This window comes from Alosa alosa, chromosome 10 (genome assembly GCF_017589495.1).
Source record: "Alosa alosa isolate M-15738 ecotype Scorff River chromosome 10, AALO_Geno_1.1, whole genome shotgun sequence".
NCBI lineage: Eukaryota > Metazoa > Chordata > Actinopteri > Clupeiformes > Clupeidae > Alosa > Alosa alosa.
Genome location: NC_063198.1, coordinates 22393747 through 22414060, shown reverse-complemented (window position 1 = coordinate 22414060; position 20314 = coordinate 22393747). Strand labels below are relative to the sequence as shown.

Genomic DNA, 20314 nt, shown 5'->3' with positions numbered 1-20314 from the left:
GTTTAAAGAAGAAGTGAAATAAGAGAGAAACAGAGAGAGGAATGAAAAAAAGAGAAAATGAGAGCGCAGGAGAGGGGGATGGAGAGAGGTTGAGGTGGCTCAAAGGAAGAGGGGAGGGGAGGGGCAGAAGGAGAATAGTCAGGGAGGAAAAGACACGGGGTGGGGGTAAATCTGGGCTGAATTTGCCTCCACTTCGCCTTTCCTGCTCAAGCATACTAGCCCCTGACAGCATCCGCCGCGCAGCCAGCAAGCGAGTGCGGGAGAGGGAGTCAGGGAGAGAGAGAGAGAGAGAGCCAGAGCAGGAAAAAAGAGAGAGAGAGTGAGAGCAAAGGAGAAAGGGAGGAAAGGAGAGAGAGTCTCAGCAAGAGAGGTAGGGAGAGGGAGAGAGAGAGAAAGCGAGAGAGAACGAGGGACACAGCCTCAGCCAGAGAGAGAAAGAGAGAGAGAGGGACACAGCCAGAGAGAGAGAGAGAGTGTGTCTGAGGAAAAGAGAAAGGCAGGGAGGGAGGGAGGGAGGGAGAGCCTGAGTGAGGGAGTGAGAGAGGGGAGAAGCAAACGAGAGAGCACAGAGCGCCATCCTCCGTAGCTTTGCCCACACAGTGTCAGAAATAAAGAGCGGTGTTTTAAAGCGGGTGAAGGGGGGTCTCTCTGAGCGAGGCAGCGTCCGCCAGCGCAAGGGGAAAAACACCATCCGCCTGAAGAACAGCACAGGGGGAGGAAAAGAGAAGGAGACAGAAGGAGGAGGAGAGGAACAGAGACGGAGGCTGAGACCCAATCACATAAACACACACTCCGCTTCTCGTCACGGTAGGGGGAACTTTATCTCTGTGTTTGTCGAATGTTTTGCTGTGCGTAGCAGACGACGTGTGTCGTGTGTTAAAAGGCACACACTGATGCTCGAGGAAGACGTAGCGGTGGGCTAAGCGCACACAGATGCAGGTTTCCACGGGGACTGTGACAGTGCTCTTCTCATGGTCAGGGAGAGAAGACACATACGGTTGCGGAGCACGTCCGAATGTGCTTCAGCATGACAGCAGTCAGTTGGTTTCTACGCCTATTTATACGCCTCTGTGAACTGGCAACAGTTTTAACAGTGGTGTGGATGGCTGGTGTGGTGTGAGTGTGTGTGTGTGTGTATGTGTGTGCGCGTGCGTGTGTGGTGTGAGGGAGTTGCTGCCTGTGTAATAAGTGCGTGGTTTGTTTTTAATGCATACGTGTGTGTGTGTGTGTGCGGGTACACAAGGCATACTGATAGCGAAGGGACGCAGCAGCAGTGTTCCACAGTACAGCACACAACAGAATGGAATGGAAGGGCACAGCACAGCAACACTGAAGTGTGTGTGTGTGTGTGTGTGTGAGTTTTAACGAGCTGATGGCACAGAGGAAGGGTGCGTTTGTGTCGCAGTGACTCTCCACAGCCAGACAGGCAGGAGGAGTAAGCAGAGGAGGTGCCACTGAGTGTGTGTGTGTGTGTGTTTCTGCAGGTTTTAAAGACAGGTATAGAATGCAGTTGCCTGCAATCGTCATGTCACTGAAGTGATCAGCATCCAACATCAACCTTCTTTCCCTGTCTCCTACCACTCTCTCTCTCCTTCTTTCTCTCCCCCATCTACCTCTTCCTCTATCCCAATTTTCCCTTCTCTCTCCCCATTTTTCTCTCCCCTTTTCAGTCTCTCCCTCCCTCCCTCCCTCCCTCTCACTCCTCTCCCCCTGTTGCTTTCTTGTGGGCTTTGCCCATGTCGCCGTGCCAGTTGTGTTGGCGGAGCTGCTTGGCTGGGGCCAGTGTGTGTGCTGTTAACATGCTCCTGCACTGCCTATCGACAGGATGCACAGACTGACTGAGTGACTGCTGCTTTAACACTGTCTTCCCTCTGCTTAGACCAACTTGCAACGTTTCATCACACTTTGTGTGGGTAGCGCTGTTTGAACGTGTGTATTTTTAAGTGTGAGAGAAGGGGGAAGTGTGTGTGTGTGTGTGTGTGTCTCACTTATGAAGTTGAATGCATGTAAAACATGTCTTTTTTTGGTGCAAATTCAGAATACAGTATGTATGATATAATATATTAAGTGTGTTGTGTCATGCCATCCCAAAAACAATTGGAGCCTAGTGAACCAAGAGGAGTTTTTGGCTGGTCTTGATTTCTTGTTTATTTTATGGTTCACAGAATACACATTTTTGGAACAAGTTACATATACCCTTGACATGCGGGGTTAACATCAAAGGCATAGAAATAAGCTCATACTTCTGGTCAAAGACGGAACAGGAAACCTCATAGTGATTTTTTGGAACTCCTTAAAAAGATTGAATGTGGATCTGCCACTGACTTATATCTGAACCAACCCAGAATCAGGGATATTACTAGTTTACAAAAAAAAAGATTTTGTATCAACATTTACTTTCTGTCCCTTTAAAAGTGAAATGACTTTGACTGCTTATCATCAATGTGCATCCTCAATTGAATGAAATAATCAGAGCAAAGTCGTATGAGCGAATTAAACACATGGCCTGGCCAGACAAGTAGACTGGAAAGATAATTGCATCGTTTGTTTATGGTCATGTTGATTAGGCTACAGAGCCATTTAGAAGTGTGCTATGACGTTTCTGAAATACAAAAACGCATGAATAATTTCACATGAAAAAATATCCCAACCATATTCCAACCTCACACACACACAAACACATGCATGCATGCATGCATGCACACGATCCAAATATAATTAACATTCCTTTCAAAGCTGTCATTTGCTGTACTGTACAGTCTGTTTTAAATGTCCTTTCCAGGGCAGTGCTTATTAGCATGCTGGTTAAGTCAGCTATTAGGAAGATAATGAATCAATTCTGTTAAAAAGAACAAACTCCACAGTGCACTTGTGCTCAAGACTGGGTTATTCTGCAGTGAAAAGTGACATTTATGTTTGATAACTCACAATAATCTCATTAACATATGGTGAAGATTCCATATTTTTTCCCTGATTACACACACACTCTCTCTCTCTCTCTCTCTCTCTCTCTCTCTCTCTCTGCACCACCTCAAACAACAAATCAAACTCACTCCTTATGTGTGCCATTACATAAGATGCTAATTTGAAAAATGCTAATTCAAGTACTGCACTAGAGAGCTGTGTTTCACCTCTGCCAATCAGGTGTCTCTGTGGCCCATACATCTGTCCATGCCACTGCCTCTCCATGTGCTCCCCCCGACCCCACTTGGCTCACACACATCTCACATAACAGCCCCTTCCCAGATTTGGTCTCAGTCTCAGAAATACCCCCTCTGAGATTTGCCCCTTCACCTCCCTGCCCCCGACTCCCCTCAAACATCACTTTTTAATCCTCCACATATCTAACCCCCAGCACCTCATACGTCTCATTCCCGAAAGTGCCAAGATGTTCCCCTCAGACGACTCATTGGCCACAGACAAGCCTCTTCTCCTGGCCTGCACAGACTTGTCCCTGGCTGCATAGTTTTCCTGTAAGTGATAAGAGAGACACTCACACTCTGAGCCCAAGCCCCAGGTAGAGGACTAACTGCAAGGCCCTCAACCCTCCGCGAGGGGAGAGGATCAAACTAGAGCCCTCAGCCCTCTGCAAGAGGAGAGGAACTCAATGCCAAGCCCTAAGTCCAGGCAAGAGGAGAGGAACTAACTGTAGTCCTCAGCCCACGCGAAAGGAGAGAACTCACTGCAAGACCCTTAGCTCTCTGTGCGAAGCTTGGCCTGAGGGTGGAGGGGATGAGTTGAGTGCAGTGCTAAATTCATATAGACCCTTTCAACAATAAAAACAAAAACAATGCTTGAACATTCTATTTGGTTCCCAATCTACTTCCTCTGCATTAAGATAACATATGGAATGTTAAAACGGAAGCCTTGTGGGGCCAACTATGATGCTACGGTTAACGTTTTTCATGTGACGTATTCTAGGTTCTATAGCTTTGTTTACATCCACCTGGTAGGCAAGGGACAAGTTGAACCCATTGAACATCGTTGTCTGCAGCTGCCTCTCAGTAGGCTACATCTCTGTATTTCAGCAATGTCAACATTTCAGGCATCAATAAAGGTGATGATGAAACATTATCCCATTGTTCAATATTTGATAGCCGTTAGAGCCGATAGAACCGATAGAACGTTATTTCACTAAAATCGCCCTGATTTGGTGCATTGATCTGTATCGATAACGTTATGGGAGAACCTGCATGTAGCCTATGGTAGCCTAACTTTTTTTCTCTGTTCAAAACTCGGTTTACACGAAGACGATAGACTTTCTTAGAAGCTGTGAAATTTGTGAAATATTTGATCATTTAACTTGAACTGAACAGCGACTGGTTTTGGTAGGCATGTAGACTCAGCAGACGTTAAAACGGTAGCCTACATAGCCAGCGTCAGTCAGCATCATGTAACATTAATGTCGTTAAAGTCATGAATCCTGTGAGTGATAAAAGTTCATTAATTGTATGAAACTTTTCTTCTTCCTTTTTTTCTTCCTACCATTCTTGCCTACCACTCTAGTTGTAAACAAACGGTCACATGACATTATGACGTAGGTGCAAAACCTTAATACAGTTCTGCTTCTCAAACGTTCTCACTTCCACTTACCAGGACACTGGATATAAACTCATCATCTTTATACAAAATGCCTCTTATACCCGTATATAATATACAATAATATTGTAGCAATGTTTCTAACCACCACCTGTTAACACCACCTTCATACAAAATATCCTTTCAGTCCAGAGCAACCTTGCCAAGATAAAATACAATTACACTGTGAGAAATAATGATGAAATAACAGTAATAAGTTATCTATACTGTACCTTTCACAAACCCCAAGGTCGCTTTACAAAAATAAAGAACCTACTTTGCAGTAGAGGAAGAGGAATGCTTATGAAAAAGAAACGTCTTGAGATCAAATCTTTTTTGAAGGCTGAGACGGAGGAGTAGCCATGGAGGAATTGAGGAAAGCAATCTAGTTGTACCTTTCTACAGCTTTATCTCCTGGAGATTCAGCCTGTGCATTTCTAGAATGTCTCTCAGCCATTTTTAGCAGTCAACAAAAGCACACTGCGCCCAAAAAAGGTGACACAGTCCCCACTGAGAACAAAAGGTCAACCTCCTCTTCACACCTCTCTCTCTCTCTCTTCTCTCTCACTCTCTCTTCTCTTTTTCTCTCTCGCTCTCTCAAACAGACTGCCAGGATGGCGGGCGTACAGTAGGCATGGCATCTCTTTGCCTTTCTAAAAATAAAGCCTTGCGCAGAGACTCAGAGAGCCGCAAACAATAGCATGTGGAAAGCTACATGTAGTGCTGCTGTGGCCCTGATTCCTCACTCTAAGCCCTGCCTGCACCTCTCCCCAGCCAGAGACACCTCTCTGGGAAAAATCCCATGTCACTTCTAATTGCTATGGGGATTTGGACCTTGACACATACACACACACACAAACACACACACACACACACATACACACACACACAAACACACACGATAACATCTACACCTATGCACACAACCTGACAAATGCATACAAACACATCCTGACACATACACACAATCACAAACACACACATACATATGTACATTCACACAAGGCGTTCTCCTCTGAGATATCTCATGCTGAAGGTAAGTGGCAGAGGATGTGTGATGCTCAAGTTTTCACATAAACATCTGTTACATCATTCCCCGGAGTTAGTCGCACACTAACAAGACTGAAAAGTGACCAAGCAGCTGCCTCAACGAGAGAGAGAGGGGAGGGAGGGAGGGAGGGAGGGAGAGTGAGAGAGATACACACAGGATGACAAAAAAGAAAAAGAAGGTGGGAAGGATAGAGGGAGGAAAAAAGAGCGAGAGAGGATCAGGAGTGAGAGGCACGCCACCCTGCCCTGGCCTCCTCCAGATGAAGACAGGAGTCAATGGAGACAGATGTTGGCCATGATTAAGCGCTAAAGACAGGGGGGTAGGCTAAGCAGATGGATCTGGCTCCTTGGCACCTCTACCAGGGTCGAGCACGTGCATTATTGATTCCTGACGAGGCGCGACTGTCTCCCAAACACGCAAGCGACACACCGCCGCCACGCCCGCACGTCTTACTCCGACTTGTCTCCCTTGCCTGGCGCCGCCATCTGGAGCACCCAGTGAAATGGCGCTGAGACAGCGTCTGACTCTGAGGGGGGAAAAAAGCTCATTTCGCACGGAATGGCCAATCATTATCACCCCTTCTAGAGGCCCTGTGCTGCCTGCCTGGCAGTCATAATCCACTTTTTACAGCGTTACATTGCCCCCTGCAGAATTAAAGATAATCCCAATTAAACGATGCCTAATAAAAATTAATTGCAACTGTTTGGGCAGCGGTCAGCGCAGAGCGAGAGCCGACGCCGAGCTAGGTGAGGAGGGGGAGACGGAGGGACGGAGCTGCTGGACAACGATAAGATTGCAAACGCCAGCGACAGGCGGGCAGTGTCAATCAAGATAAGGCCATCTGGGTGTGAGCTGGGCACGGGCTGGCTGGCATTTTCAGTGGCATTGTTTTGACTCGTCTTCAGAGATTGCCCCCACAGCAGTGGGCAGCACGCCAGACGGGCAGCAGGCTCCTCATTGTGCTCTTTTACTTACACAGACACACAGACTCTCTCACATACATACAGACAGACACACAGACTCTCTCACATACATACAGACAGAAACACAGACACACAGACTCTCTCAGAGACAAACACATGAACGCAAACACACACAGTTACACACACACACACACACAACCACTCCTGCATTTTCTCTCCATTTTTTTTTTATTTCTCTCTGTATCTCTCTGACTAAGGCTTTTCCCCTGGGTGCAGAGGGTCCAAGGCCTGAGCACAGGGGGATGACAGCAGGGTACATTGTGTGTTTGTGTGTGCGGGGGGAGGTAGGAGGGTCAGTGGGGGGCTTAGGAACGTCACCTCCTGTCTCATAGCTGAAGCCTGGGCGCAGGTCCCTGGGGGAAATTGCAGCATACGTCTGACAGAGAGAGGGATAGAGAGAGAGAACAGAGAGAAAGAGAACTGAGAAAAAGAACACATCCTGTCACATCCGGGTTTGCCACTCATCTGTGTGACACATACACAAAGGGCACATGTATCATGACGAAAGCAAGAAGCACATAAATCCTCAAGCAGGGAAAAACATTGTAGGCCATCAATAGCAATGGTTGGGATCGTTGGGAGGGATGTTCCATGTTCAGGCATGTGATAGAGCAGGCCATGTGAGGGAAGGATGGGACGTCATTTTGATGGCTTCGCTCCTCAACACACACAAGTTCCCCCGCTGTTTGCTGGCAAGCGAGGACAGCAGGGGAGGAGAGCGACTAAAAAAAAACGTCACCCCAAGGGCATATCTGTGAATTAGTAAACACATCAGTCTGCCATTTTGTCCGCTTATTGTAAATGCAAACATCGAAGGTGAATGAGACAGAAATAGATGTTTCAGGAACACAGCGTTCCCGCATGCTGTCACAGTCTGGTGATGAAGGAGGACGTGGCTATTTTTTTTATTTGATTTGATTTATTTTATTTTTCCCCCCACATCAAGGATATGCTGCCACTGAGCCGCCATCTCTTAGGCCAGTTAAGGAGAGCTGTACTCCGGCCTCTGTGTTATAGCTCATCAGGAACTGCAGCTGTAAATGTGATGGTTCCATTCCCTCCCTCCCTCGTTAGCTTCAGGTGTTGTCTCACAGCCGTCTGTCGTTGGGCTTTTTATCCTTCGTTTTCTTAAAGGAGAGTGCCTTAAACGCTTCAAATGAGTAAGCTAAGCTTGTGCTCATCTTAACAATTTCTTGCAAATACACAAACAACACAGCAGCAACCCCCCCCACACACACACACACACACACACCATGAAGAAAAAAAACACCCTGAAATATTTCATGGTTTATGCATCTGAAAGAAACACAGCCTTTGAGCACACTGGCAAAATAAGTGCTTTTGACACCCTCTTTCATCAAAAGGCATCTCTGTGATTGTTATTCAAAATATACTCAAAGGGAATAAAACAGGACAAGAAGCCCAGAAAACGGCTGCTGAGGAGAAACGCAGTTGTGCGTGTGGACGCTATCATTACCAAACCCGTTCATTTAGCAATACCTCCATTTATCGGTGTGTTGTGTCTATGTGTCTATGTGTGTGTGTGTGTGTTGCTCTGTAGTCCTCTGCACAGAGGCCTACAGGTATAATGGAGATAATGAGGAAGATCTTAGACTAATCAAGCCAAGCACTGTGTGTAAGGCCATACAGGCCGCTTCGCCACAATATCTCAAGCGGAGTACTCTCCTCCCCTCTCCTCTCCTCTCCTCCTGCGTCTGTTCCTCCTCATCATCGTTATCCTCCTGTTCCTCATCTTCCTCCTCTTCATCAGGAACTTCTTCTTTGGATTAACTCATCTCTTTACTAATTACTTTCACAAAGGAGATTAGCTGAGGTCATCAACATTTTTTTTCATCTCCATCAAATGATTCCACTAATCTCCGTCTTTGTGTCGTCACACTATCAGATCCCTGTGGCCCCAAGGCTTCCAGTGCCAATACAACTATCTCTGTTCGGGAAAATAGCAGCACTTATGCTAGACTTGGGCACCATAGGGAGGTGAGAATCATGAATAGTTGTGTTTGACCTCAGACACTCGTTTTTGAAAAACTGTTAAAAGACCTTTAAAACTTAAAAAAAGTATGATGTCAAAGTCAAACAGACATTTAAACAGTGGAACAAAGTCCTTGTGTGTGTGTGCATTTGCGTTTGTGTGTTTGTTAATGTGCGTATGTATACAATAGATGTCCACACAGAGGATCAGCTACTGAAATGCAAATGGATCCCATCTGAAGCACTGGCCCAAGGCATTCATGTAATATCACAAGCTATACACCTGAATAATGCATAAGGCATGAGAGAGCATTCAATTAGGGGGGCGAGGAGGTGTGTGTGCGTGTGTGTGTTGGGATCTTTGTCCGATCAGACATGCAGGAGAGATACCAAGGCCTCCCAGGACACCAGTGCTCATCAGGCGTCATTTCAACCAATTACCAGCACTCACTGTGAACTGGCATGCAAACATACTTACAGCATACAAAACACACAAATACGCAAGTACACAAGTACATTAATTCTTTTTGCACACAGTCTTGTCGAAAGGGGTTTTTAGTACATGACAGACTCACTTCTCTGTATGCTATTGTAACCCAATGAATTGCCACTTCCCATTACAATAATTCCCTGGTAGCCCCTAGATGCGTGCACGAGACAAATGTTAAAAAACAACAACACGAGACAAATGTTAAAAAACAACAACAGAAAACCGTCAATCGGTAAATGAAGAAGAAGTAGCACTACGTCTGATGAGAGACGGAGAGAAAGATTGAGAAGATTTAAAATATGGACGACTTCGAAATCATAATAGATACTTGGAACTACGGACACTTGGATACTTAAAAACGAACATTGGAAAACAATATAAAGATCCTCTTTCCCCCGCACGAAGCTTTGATGATCACCCTTTGAAAAGAAAAGAAGAAAGAAGAAAGACTTTTCCCTTGTATTTTGTATGGTACTGAAATCCTGACTGGTTTTTGTTGTACCCCGAACAAACCCTGTTGCCTTGCCCTGGAACTCTTAAATACCTTTTGGATTTCCTTCATCGTCCTGGATTTGGATTAACCGTCGTCACCATCTACATCAACTTGCCCCTTCCTTTTGGACTGCCTGTTAGGCTACACATCCCCTTACCCTTGTGATTGTGGTAGGATCTGGACATTGCACTTTGCACAAGTTGGACTGAACCATTATAAAAAATAATAAAAGGGCAGCCGTGGCCCACTGGTTAGCACTCTGGACTTGTAACCGGAGGGTTGCCGGTTCGAGCCCCGACCAGTGGGCCGCGGCTGAAGTGCCCTTGAGCAAGGCACCTAACCCCTCACTGCTCCCCGCGCGCCGCCGTTGTAGCAGGCAGCTCACTGCGCCGGGATTAGTGTGTGCTTCACCTCAATGTGTGTGTGCTGTTTGTGTTTCACTAATTCGCCGATTGGGTTAAATGCAGAGACCAAATTTCCCTCACGGGATCAAAAAAGTATATATACTTATACTTAAATATAAGACATGATATTAGGTAATATAGTATAAGGTTAGGATAATATATTAATAGTATTTAAAAAGGAAAATAAAATTAGACTTAGATATTAAATAGAACAAAAATATAAGGTAGTACATGGATATATAAATACAATAAATAGAATATTAGAATAGAACATATAAAATAGCATAATAGAATAGTAAACAGATATAACATAATACATCTCTTTTAATATTGATATTGAAATAACTTAAACTGAATTGAATGACTTTGACCTGTGAAATAAACTATATATTTTTATTATAAACTTTATCCACGAAAGGCGTGTGTTGTCTTTTGGTCTTTTGGGGTAAAACCTAGACCAATCTGGATATTCTAGTAGGCCATTAAAAGGTGCCTACAGCCAAGCGTTTCAGACCATATACTATCCACTGAACTCTCTAAAAAAAGATTTTAAATATAGATTTTTATTTTGGAAATAGAGTCTGGATCTTTGCAATCAGTATAAAGTCCACAGGCCTGATAGTTGAAGGCATCAATGAAATGATCTCTTTTTGAACAAAATGGTGAGATTTCAAAATGCATTAGAGTCCCTGATGAGCCTAATAAACCTAATGGTAGAGTACTAATAGAATTCGAGTATGAAAAGTCAATCACCAGGATCAACCCAGATACCCTTGGCAATATACCTAGTCCCAGCGATCCAACTACTCTATGGAACATCAGAACAATAAGAGAAATATGTCAAGAGGAAATAGGCAAGGACTTAGCCCAGCAATATCTTGAAGAACTCAGCGCTATTGGTGGTAGTGCCACATCAGGCTATGTGGCCATCCTAGAGAATGAACTGAGACGCATTCGATCTACAGTATCACAGAAAACTCACACAGGAACTCACACAGGATACAGCCCTATGCAGAACACTAGCATTGATGTTGAGCACACGTCTAGCATGACTCAAGAATGTAACAGATGCCCATCTATGTCCGACATTCACTGTGCTCCAACCACACACTCATCTGTGCGTAATTCTATAAGCCTTGAAGAAAACATCATTAATCCCCCAAGCATTCAGAGAGTTGTAGTGGAACACGTTATTAAGAATGAGTCAGCACAGCCATACAGTAGCCCAATTAAAATTCGAAACTTCTCAGGTAGGCTTCCAAAACCAAATGAGGAAGTAGATTATGAAGCTTGGAGAACTCAAGTTGAACTGCTTCTAAGTGACACCCATGTCACTGATTCACAAAAAAATAGAAAGATAATAGAGAGCTTGGTTGGTCCAGCTGCTGACATGGTGAAACCACTTGGTATTAATGCAAACCCTGTTCCGTATGTAAACCATCTTGAATCAGCTTTTGGAGTCGTGGAAGATGGAGAAGAGCTTTTTGCTGCATTCTTGAGTGCAAACCAGAATTCTGGAGAGAAGCCATCTGATTATTTGTTCAGACTTCACAGACTTGTTAAGACCCTCCTCACTAAAGTCATCTCTAGAGGGGGATCCCCACTTGTAGATTCAGAAAAACACTTAATTAGACAGTTCTGCAGAGGATGCTGGGACCACTTGTTGATTTTAGGTCTCCAATTAGAACAGAAGAAAAATAGCCCACCCTCATTTCCTGAATTGCTTCATCAGCTTAGAACAGAAGAAGACCGTTGTTCAGCTAAACTAGATAGGATGAAGAAACATCTAGGGAGCTGAAGAGCTTCAGTGCATGCCCATGCTGTTTATGGAATTGAAGCCCCAGTCGAAAGCAAAAATGATGACACACAAAAACTCCGTGATGAAGTAGCTGAATTGAAGAAACAAATTGCAACCCTGTCCATCAAGAAAGAGCCACAGCCAAACAGAACTCAAATTGAAACCAGCTGCATGGTCACAAATGCCTCCACACCTCGAAATTATACGCCTCGTTATGCTAAGCCATGGTTCTGCTTTAAATGTGGTGAAGATGGTCACATTGTTGCCCACTGTGTCAGTGCCCCCAACCCCGTTCTTGTCCATCAAAAGAACACAGAGCTGAGACAAAAACGTGAAGCTCACAGGAATAAGCATACGGTCACCTCCATGCCTTCAAACTAGTAGCAGCTCCTGTTCCGGGACGTTCAGGAGCTAAGTGCCAACATATGAGTCCCAAACCCATTAATGGTATAATGAATAGAACCCAGACAGGGAAAGATAGATACAGACAAAGATGCCAAAATAGCCAATCCCTTCCCCTTGGACTTGTAGGCCCACGCTGTACTGCATCTGTCTCCATTGAAGGAATTGAATGTGAGTCATTGAAGGTGATCCTTGACACCGGTTCCCAGGTAACAACTGTTTCAGAAAAATTCTACTTGAACAACTTATCGTTCCTCCCCATCCAGCCCATTTAGACTCTATTCCAGATAGAAGGTGCCGGTGGCCAACATGTTCCTTATCAGGGTTACATACTCCTTCCCCAGCAGCATCACTGGCGTTGCTGAACAAGTCTCTTCATTAGTCCTCATTGTACCCAATTGCCATTTTAACACTCAGATCTCCCTTTTGATTGGAACCAATGTCCTTGACCGATTATATGAAGGTGGCATAGAAAAACATGGAAAAGAATTCTTACAAAGACCCAATATCAATAGTGACTGTGTCTTGCTGTTCCAGCATGTTGCCCTTAGTCATCAGGAGGAGATATCAGCCAATCATGTTAAGTTGCATGGACGCCACTCTGTCACCATTCCACCAGGAAGAAAAGTCTCTGTCTTTGGAGATATCAGAGTGAAGAAACATTCCCCACGTTCCCTTTTTGTGGTCGAATCCCCTGAAAAAGTTTCCTTACCTGGTGGAGTGTTTGTTGAAAATTCCTTGATAGAAACTCCTCTTAGATCTTTAAACAAGATTCCTGTCATCCTTAGAAATGGACATTGCACTTTGCACAAGTTGGACTGAACCATTTCCCCTTTTCATTTATTTTCTTTTCTTTATTATTTTCTTGAGTGCACTCACATTTTGTTTTAGGTTGGGTTTTATTTTGTTCAATTTATAGTATATAATAATAATATTGGATAATAAATATAAGACAAGATATTAGGTAATATAGTATAAGGTTAGGATTATATATGAATAGTATTTAAAAAGGAAAATAAAATTAGACTTAGATATTAAATAGAACAAAAATATAAGGTAGTACATGGATATATAAATACAATAAATAGAATATTAGAATAGAACATATAAAATAGCATAATAGAATAGTAAACAGATATAACATAATACATCTCTTTTAATATTGATATTGAAATAACTTAAACTGAATTGAATGACTTTGACCTGTGAAATAAACTATATATTTTTATTATAAACTTTATCCACGAGTGCGTGTGTTGTCTTTGGGGTGAGTACTAGAATCTGGTCTAGTAAAAACCTACACCAATCTCCACTGAACCTAGATATTCGACTATAGACTGTCCCTGCACAAGTATAGGCCATTACCCAATAGGTGCGGGTTACAGAAGGATTGGCGAGCCAGAGCCAGGAGATTGGTTAATTAGCGTTCAGACCATATACTATCCCACTACCACACCTCTCTATAAAAAATATATTTTTTAAATTATATATATTTTTATTTTGGAAATAACACAGTCAATATGGATCTTTGCAATCAGTATAAAGTCCACGGACAAAACTGCTTATTAGTTGAAGTGCGTGTGTGTTGTCTTTTGGGGTGAGTACTAGAATCTGGTCTAGTAAAAACCTACACCAATCTCCACTGAACCTAGATATTCGACTATAGACTGTCCCTGCACAAGTATAGGCCATTACCCTGTCGTGCAGGTTACAGAAAGTTGGCGAGCCAGAGCCAGGAGATTGGTTAATTAGCGTTTTAGACCATATACTATCCCACTGACCACACCTCTCTATAAAAAATATTTTAAATTATATATTTTTATTTTGGAAATAACACAGTCAATATGGATCTTTGCAATCAGTATAAAGTCCACGGACAAAACTGCTTATTAGTTGAAGTGCGTGTGTTATCTTTGGGGTGAGTACTAGAATCTGGTCTAGTAAAAACCTACACCAATCTCCACTGAACCTAGATTTTAGACTATAGACTGTCCCTGCACAAGTATAGGCCATTACCCTGTCGTGCAGGTTACACTATTTTCATCAAACCCACAACCTTGTTTTTTTTTACTTCCTTGCACTGCAACAACAGTGCAGGATTACAATAGTATTTACTACTTGTATGAAAATATTCAACTTCTAAATTACTACAAAAGAACCTTCAGAGTAACTTTCACTTTTCAGAGTTCAGGGACTTGGAGGTCATTGCGGGAGAGATTATGACTTTGACTCTGTCTCCCACACGCCTATCTCCATAATCACGGAGCCAGTGCCTCTCAATGCATCGCCCTAAAGCAGAAGCCTATCAGCACGTCTCCTTGCAGGTGCATTGGATGCCATTATACTCTTCCTGGCCACTTTGTACTCCATCAAGTGGCAACGGAATACTAATTGGCCAGACTGTACGCCAGAGGACAAATGTGTGCATAGCCAAGGACCTATTTAAAGACAGGTAGATTGAGTGTGAGACTGGGTGTTTATTTTAGCGGCAGACAACAGCAGCACTCCTCCCTGCCTGGCGCAGTGGATCTCATACTGCACCCCCCCCCCCCCTTCCATCCCCCCACCCTCCTATCTCTCCTTCCTCCCCGTGGCTACATTTATCCCCTGCACATTCACAAAGTCCTCCCAGCACAGAAATAGCACAGTAAATAATGGCAGGCAGTCCCAGTGATGGCTAACTCTTTGCATTGAAACACCTGCAGCAACGAGGCCCCCTATGCACACAAATGAATGTAGAAACACACACACACACACACACACACACAGAGAGAGAGACACTCAGACACACACAAGTGCAGCAGCACATTCACACACACACACACACCACAGAAATACACACACCACAGAAATGCGAACACACACACACACACACAGGTAAGCTGGGTATCCATCCAACATTGTGAAGTGAAAATTGACATCTCAAATTAGAAATCCAGAGTGGAAATGTGAATTTCACGAAGATACCTTCACTGAATAAGGAATTTATCTGCTGGTAGGGGGCAAATTAAACACCCAATTCCACTCTGTAATGCCACTATGGTTGATGGAAACAGTTTTTTTCACTTTGAATAACATTTGTTGCAATCTTTTTCGCAATTACGGTGTTTCAGTTCATGTTGCCCAGGCAATCTTACATTAAACCCACAGCAACACCAACAGACTTTTTGCATGCATTTTTTTTTCATGAAGGTGCTTAAAATATGGGTATGATTTAGATGGAGACCTACAGCAGTTAATGACACACACACATACAAAAAGACACAAAAAGATGCATGCTCAAAACACACACACACACACACACACCACAGCAACAGATATACACACAAACAAACAGACACACAGATACACACACAGACACACAGATACACACACAGACACAAACACACACACACACACACAGGCAAGTGAGTATGTGAACTGTCTCTGTAAGACAAAAAGAGACGCAGTCCTGGTTTATTCCCATTGTCAGGAGCTGGGCCTGGCCTGGTGTGGCTCCTCTGCTCCGTGTCAGGGGGAATAAGGACCCTAATGACTGACACAAATTGAATGTTGTTCCGCAGGTCCAGCTGGACTGGTGGGAAATGCAGGGGGAGGCTAATGAGCAGCCGGGATCTCCCGGCCGTCACCTGACATGGATGACCACTGACAGCAAGGGCTACTGAGGCAGCAGGGGAGCTGACTGACTATATGAGGAGAGGAGAGAAGAAAAGAGAGGAGCTTAGGAAAGGAGGGGTAGGAGAGGAGGAGGACGAGAGGAGAGAAGGAGGAGGCTGTCTCAAGCGTCACTTGATGTGGATGTCCACTGGCAACCCAGGCCACAGAAGACACGAATCAAGGGAGAGGAGGTGAGGGGAGGAGGAGAGGAGAGAAGGGTGAAACAGGAGAGTGAAGAAGAGAGAGGATAGGAGAGGACAAGAGAGAGGGGGAAGGACAGAATAGTGAAGAGGACGGAAGGAGAGAAAAGGAGTAGGACAAGGGAGGAGAAGAGAACAGTGGAAGAGTAGGAGGAGATGAAGGGAGGAGAAGAGAACAGTGGAAGAGTAGGAGGAGATGAGGGGAGAAGGGGAGGACAGAGGGAGAGTGAATGTGGTGTGTGTCTGTGCCACTTGGCACCACGTGAAGTGATCCAGGCTGCCGGGAGCCATCTGTGCTCTGGTGCCAGATTAGACATGGGCTCAATGCAGGCACGGGCGGTGCCAACGCCACCACCACCCGCATGGCACCAGCAGGCCAGTGGCAACAATAAATGCCTCACCTCTGCTTTCTCCTCCTCCTCCTGTCTCTATGAGGGGATGGACGTGTTTAATCACCATACAGTCACTCTGCATCCTGCTTCAACAGCATTCTCTCTCTGCAGTGCATAACTCGCTACTTCATGTAGGGTGTGGGTGTGTGTGTGTGTGTGTGTGTCAGTGTCAGGGTTGTGCACAATTCGAATTGCAATTCTGCTTCCTATTTGCTACCTCAATTGAAATGCAAGTGAAATTCAAGAATTGAATTGGAATTTAAGAGCCAGTTTCAATTCAATTCTGGAATTTTGCACAAGCCTGGTGTGTGTGTGTGTGGGTGTGGGTGGGTGATCTTTATGTCTGTACACATATTATATCACCTACAGCCAAATGCAGTCCAATTACAATCTCAAGCCACATATCCGATCCCTGTGTCACCGCTGAGGGTGCATTCAAGACCCAGATGTAGCGTCCGTGGCGGAAGAAGTGGAAAAGTAAATATTGGTCCGTCAGATTTCCTTTGTGCGTCTTTGGAGAGCAAGCAGATTGCGACTCGGTTGACCCTATTTAGTAATGAGTGTTCATTTTACAGAGTCAACTGGTGTGTGTGAGTGCGTGCGTGCATCTGCGTGTGCATGTGTGTGTGAGAGAAAGGACAGGAAAAAGTAGACACGGTTGACGAAGCAAACTTTTTTAATCAAGTAGTCTCCACCACTGTCTGAAAGCAATCACGTAATGGGATTGAACATCCCAGGTTAGCGCACAGGTAAGCATTAGTCAGAACAGTGCGGGTGGGGGCGGTTTGGGTGGGTGGCAGGTTGGGTGGGGGTGGGGTGTGATGGGAGGGATTGATGGCTAACACATTGATTAAAAAATCAACCTCCCTCCCATGCCTGTTTAAACTCTCATCCTTCCAGTGTCTGTCTCATTAGAGCTGCATGTCCCTATCTGATCCATAGAGCCATTTAAGGGAGTAATACAATTATATTCTTCAATGCACTCATTTCTCATCAAAAAAAATCACATTCAAACATTCAGCGGAACCAGAGCGTTCCGGTGTAAGCACCTTGACAAGTCCCAGTGCCCACAGATCACCCTAGAACAAATAAACAAGAGGAAGGCATGCTATCGATTTGCGTCTTTCATGCCGAATCTGTTTTTCTCGTCACTGCATAATAAAACAACGAGTCCTGTGCTTCCAATGGAGACAGTAAACACAGGATGCGGATCAGCAAGAACATCCACACGCCACCAATGAGTCACACTAAAGCTAGCTGATCCCACGCGCGCTCTCTAACATACAGACTCACACACATGTGGCAGGATATTTCTCTTCCCTAACACCTCTGGTGCAAATGAGTTCAGCAGCTCAACAAGCGTACCTGTCTCACACGCGACAGGCTAACCAGACCGCCTGAGCGTCTCGTGGCAGCATCAGGCGGGCTCTGTCTGAGGTGTGCGACTTAGCCGATGAAACGTGCACACTGACATGGCACCTCTATAACGGAGGCAGATTTATGGGTATGGGAGGTCCAGCTGTAAATTGCAGAGGGGGGTGTTGATCTTATAGAGCGGCTGTGTAACGACTGCGCTGGGCCGGGACTGTGTGGAGGAGGCAGGGGAGGGCACACTAGAGGGACCGGTCACTGTGCGTTTTACAGTGCCGGTTACTGTGCATCAAAGGCCAAGAGGCGGCAGATGTTTTAATGAACACCTTAAAAAAAAATGGCCATAATTCACACACATGTTAAATGTACTATGCTATGTTATATCGTTTTTTTCATGTGCCACATGTTTGATCAAAATCAAAGGGTCGATGCCTGTAATTTAATTCACCGTTGTGAAGTTAGAGTACAGTCTTTTAGATCAGTGAATGTGCGTGCGTGAGAGAGTGTGACTGTGTTACTCAAGACACTGCAGCAGTGAAAACACACTCTCTTCTTTTTTTTAAAAAGGGCATCATCTGCACACCACCACACAATCCCTCTTAATGCATGCAACGGTCTTGTAGTTTAAAAGCAGCCCTTCACCCTGTCCATCAGACTTGCAAAGCAGAGTGCAGGCAGAAACAGCGCAATCATTGCATAACAAAGTAAACCTCTGGGCAAGAGAAATTTTGGCGCCCTGTGCAAGTGGAGAGGCAGGAATTCTGCTTTGTACTTAACTTGAGTTTCTTATGCTCCCCAACCTTTACCCTGTTACATATTTAAAGCCCTTCCCTCAAGCACAGAACACTAATGGGGTGTTAAGGCCTCTCCCTCACCCATGCCTACTTGTATGAAAATATTCAACTTCTAAATTACTACAAAAGAACCTTCAGAGTAACCTTCGCTCTGGAAGGGGAAAAAGACTCCATAACACTTACAGTAATATGATACAGTTACTGTTCCACTGTAACTACACTATTAACTACACACTGTGACGCAGCACTTACATAAACTTAAGACTTTAGCTATAGTGAAAAACGAAAAAGTGGTATGTTATATGCCACACACACTCATACTGTACAGTACACACACACACACACACACACACACACATTTTACTGAGGAATTGCATACCTTCAAGCAACTCAAGCGGACGGAGGGAAGGAAGGAAGGAGAGAATGAGAAATGAACCTTAATCTAGTGCACATCACACATCACATCACAACAATGTTTGTGATTCCTCCGTCAACTAACTCCTAAGGCATCATGCCGGCTTGTGTCAACAGGAGCTGCTGCTTTCAGTACACTACACTACACACACACACACACACACACACACTGTAAACAGACAGGAAAGCTCCGAGAGCTCTTGAAAATGAACACCTGCCTTGCTCTCCCTGTGTCGGACTCCCAGGTGAATCATGTCAGCGCGAGAAGCGCCTCCTGTTGCCTCCTCTAGCACAGCCCCTGGTTTCTCTCTACCAGTCTCTCTCACCTGGATTCTCTCTCAGGGAATCCCTCAGCAGGCAGAGCTGAAGTGTTGATTTTCTGTGCTGAACATGTGCTGATCACATACTAATGTTGTCATGGTGACTATGGCTGCAAGACAAACTTGAATGCTTAACGCTTCTACACATGGAGTGATTTTATAGTTGTCTCCATTTACACAAAAAAAGAATCAAACCCCTATCCCCCACAAATCTATTGGAAGAGCAGTCCATTTGTCCATTTCTGTACTTTCCAGAAGTATTGCTTTGTGGAAACAGAAAAAAATTAACCGGACAATGGGGTTGGCTGGCCATCGGGCTGGTTGCTGTTTGCCCGAGGAGCCTGGGCCTAGTGCAAAGTTGCTGTGACCAGGAGAGGGAGGCCATGCCAAATCGGAGGCGTAATCATGCAGTGTGGGACCTCATGCATTATGGATGAGCAGAGATGGAAATTGGGGGAGCGAGGGCACAAAAAAAGATGATAAAATTCTATTAGAATGCATGATGTCATAGATGAATGAAGTGGCAGAAAGTGGAACTAGAGAACTCCTTTAGAACAATGGTGATTATTCTTTTGATTGTAAAGCTCTATTCAGACAGGATTAAATTACCGCACTAATAATAACCTTGCTGATTATCAGTGACGTTGCAGATGCATTTAACGTTGGACTATCAGCTCCCTACGTTTCCCCATTGTCCTAGAATGCCTCTGAGAAGTTATATAACTGATAACACAGCTATTATGGGATAATGGCAGTGTAATTTAGAATGACAGCATGCCACATACCATCACAAATGACCAAGGCTGCATTCACTTGGGCTTAAGACATCATAATTAGAAAAAAATACAGTAGGCTTTTAGCTTATTATTTTCTTATGAGATGACATATTCATGTGGGAGTGTCCTTTGAAAACAGCAGTCATTAACTATGATGAGCAGTGATAAGATCTCGACCAGAGAGATAAGATTACCAGTC

The 20314-nt window shown here is 44.5% G+C and overlaps 1 protein-coding gene across 1 annotated transcript in view; it reads left to right on the top strand.

Moving 5' to 3' along the window:
* The first annotated feature begins 538 nt into the window (after window positions 1-538).
* The window catches only part of lrrn2 (leucine rich repeat neuronal 2), a 70228-nt gene continuing 50452 nt past the window's right edge, over window positions 539-20314 (top strand). Inside the window, exon 1 of the mRNA XM_048253798.1 lies at window positions 539-807. The gene's annotated coding sequence lies outside the window, so the exon portion shown is untranslated. The remainder of the gene's footprint in view (window positions 808-20314) is intronic.